This window comes from Manihot esculenta, chromosome 11 (genome assembly GCF_001659605.2).
Source record: "Manihot esculenta cultivar AM560-2 chromosome 11, M.esculenta_v8, whole genome shotgun sequence".
In the NCBI taxonomy this organism is placed as follows: Eukaryota; Viridiplantae; Streptophyta; class Magnoliopsida; order Malpighiales; family Euphorbiaceae; genus Manihot; species Manihot esculenta.
The window spans coordinates 23,436,784-23,440,275 of record NC_035171.2 but is presented as its reverse complement, the minus strand read 5'-3'; positions in this window follow the sequence as shown (position 1 = coordinate 23,440,275).

The window sequence follows — 3,492 nt, the reverse complement described above, 5'->3', positions numbered from 1 at the left end:
AAACGGGCAGAAACTTGGTTCACATGAACCTCTTGCCTCCCAAAACCTCAAATCATGCATAAACTTGTTCTAAAACATGCATACACATCATACGTCACACCTAGGGGTCTCAAACTATCATATACCCCATCTACAACACTTGAAACAACACATAAACAAGCTACATTGCTCATCCAAGCATCAAAACCCATAAACTCATCAATAAGCCTAAACATGCATCTCTACCCATAGATCTTGCATAAAACTTATTTAAAACACATAAGGAGCTTAAGATCGGCTCTTACCTCTTGAAGATCGAGAGGGAGACGACCTAAACTTGGAGATCCACGAAAATGAGCTCCTGAGTTCCCAAAGCTCCAAAACTTGGTTTAAAAGCTCAAAACTTGCAATGTGAGTTTAAAACTCAAGAAAATGGAAGAGATTTGGAGGAAGAACACAAGAGTTGCAAAGGGAAGGTCGGAAGCTTGCTGTGGCCGAAAATGGGAGAAAGCTCGCCCATTTCGGCTAAGTCCCCTTTTTATAGGTGGCTGGCCAGGCCACGTTCGGGGGCCGAATGTGCCTCCGAATCCATGCAATGTTCGGCGGCCGAACTTGACTTTCGGCGGCCGAACCTGGACTTCCCTCACTCATGCTTTCGGGGGCCTAACGTGCCTCCAAAACGCATGCATGTTCGGCAGCCGAACTTGACTTTCGGCGGCCGAACCTGGGTTTTCCTCCTATGACTTTTCATGCAAAAACTCATTTAATTTCATACTTAAAATCATAAAACACATTAAAACATTTTTATAAAACATGATTCTACCCTTCTAGAGGTCTCCGGCATCCGAGATTCCACCGGACGGTAGGAATTTCGATACCGGAGTCTAGCTGGGTATTACATTGGGAGTTAGCATGTCAGAAGAAGGTATGGGAGAGTCCCAAGGAGGCACTCAGGCCTCTGGATTTGTTCAGCCACCCCACTACCCACACTTCTCACAACATCCCGGGTATTCGATGGGAGGTACATCGGATTACCCTAGCTTCACCCCTTATCCCACACAGATGCCATACCCACCATACTACCCACCATATTCACAATACCCAATGTATCCACCCCCACCTTACTATCCAAATCCAGCAAACCCTACCTCAGAAAATGTTGCACCATCTCCACCACCTGCAGAACCAGCAGCCCCAGTTACTTAACCTTCGAGACCTAGCTCAGCCAGTGGGAGCAAGGTCAAGATGACTGAATATATGAAGTTGGGTGCTCCCCAGTTTGAGTCAGGTGATGACCCGTTTGTGTATCTTGAGAGGGTCAAGACTATTACAGAGGAGTTAGGGGCGAATGACAGTAGAGCCATCTAGATGGCTGGGTTCACATTAAAATGCAAGAAGGCCCGTGAGTGGTTTAAGAATTATGTGAATCCGAGGGTGGACAGCATGTCTTGGGAAGAGTTTGCAAACGAGTTTGCAGGATGGGCTTTTCCCGATAGTTCAAGGGAGCTGAAGATGATAGAGTTTGAACAGTTGAGGCAGACGGATGAAATGAGTGTAGAGGAGTACACCGACAGATTCTTGGAGCTATTGCCTTTTGCTGGGCAGAGTCTGGATACAGATTCGAAGAAGTCAAGGAGGTATGTCATGAAGCTTCATTCCAGGTATTCCTCCTTGATTCAGTCCGTGGACAGGGAGAGCTTCCATGCCATAGTTGATATGGCCAGGAAAATGGAGGCCAGTGCCATCATTCAGGGGACAGTTAAGCAGACAGTGGCACAGCCTTCTGGTTCTAAAACTCTGGGTGGGGGAAGGTTAGATCCCTCTACCTTGAGTGCAGCAGCTTCAGGCAGTAAGAGATGGAGTAAAGCCAAGGGTAAGAAGAACAAGTTCTGGAGCAAAGTCAAGTCCAGTCTGGGATTTGGAAGTGGCTCAAGCTCTGGTGCGAATAATGCAGTTTGTGCAAGGTGTGGTAGGCCACACAAGGGAGTATGTCGGTTTGGGACGAACGCCTGTTTCAGATGTGGTCAGGAGGGGCATATGGCTTGAGAATGTCCAAGAGCAGTCCCGATGGCTCAGTCCCAGCAGACAGCTTCAGGCAGTGTAGCGCAGCCAGCAGCTCCAGCCATGACTCAGGCCAGTGGCAGAGGCAGAGGGAGAGGGGCAGCCTCTTCTTCAGCGGGTTTTAGAGGTGAAGGTCCGTCAGCTCCAGCACGGATCTTCACAATGACACAGCAGGAGGCAGATGCATCTAACACCGTAGTGGCAGGTAACTTAGTCATTGGTTGTTCAGATGTTTATGCCTTGATGGACCCTGGTGCATCTCATTCTTTTATTGCACCGAGAGCCGTTGAGAGGTTGGGGTTGATGATCTCTGGGTTAGAGTGTCCTCTCTGGGTCAGTGGACCCAAGTGTGATCCATCAGTGGCAGAGTCAGTCTGCCAGTGTAGTCCTGTGTTTGTTGAGGGAAGATGCTTGTCCGCCGACCTGGTGGTTCTAGATTTGACAGATTTTGACGTCATTCTAGGGATGGACTGGTTATCTACCCATGGTGCTACCTTGGACTGCAGGGACAAGATAGTCAGGTTCAGAGGTCAGGATGGGTCTGAGGTTGTCTTCAGAGGAGACAGGAGGGGTACACCTAGAGGTCTAATATCAGCTCTTCAGGCTCGAAGGTTGCTCAGGAGGGGATGTCAGGGGTATTTGGCTCATGTGAGAGAGCTTAGCAGTCAGGTTAGAGAGCCCGCCTCGGTGCCAGTGGTTAGAGAGTTCTTAGATGTGTTCCCAGACGAGCTGCCAGGTTTACCACCTGCTAGGGAGATAGAGTTCGAGATAGAATTGATGCCTGGAACCCGACCGATCTCTATCCCTCCTTACAGGATGGCGCCAGCAGAATTGAAAGAGTTGAAGGAGCAGTTACAAGAGCTGGTAGACAAGAGCTTCATCCGACCGAGTACCTCACCCTGGGGTGATCCAGTTTTGTTTGTAAGAAAGAAGGATGGATCCCTCAGACTTTGTATCGACTACAGGCAGTTGAACAAAGTCACTACCAAGAACAGGTACCCTTTGCCAAGGATCGATGATCTATTCGACCAGCTAGTAGGAGTGGGTTGTTTCTCTAAAATAGATCTGAGGTCCGGGTATCATCAGCTGAGGATCAGAGAGGAGGATGTGCCAAAGACAGCTTTCAGGACCAGATATGGGCATTTTGAGTTCCTTGTGATGCCGTTCGGGTTAACCAACGCCCCTGCAGCATTCATGGATCTCATGAACAGAGTGTTTAGCCAGTACCTGGATCACTTCGTTATTGTCTTCATAGATGATATCCTAGTGTATTCCAGGGATGCAGAGGAGCATGCCCATCATCTGAGGTTGGTTCTACAAACCTTGAGGGAACATGGCTTGTTTGCCAAGTTCTCCAAGTGTGAGTTCTGGCTGAGGAGCATTTTATTCTTGGGGCATGTTGTGTCAGAAAATGGAATAGAAGTAGACCCCAAACAGATAGAAGATATGGCT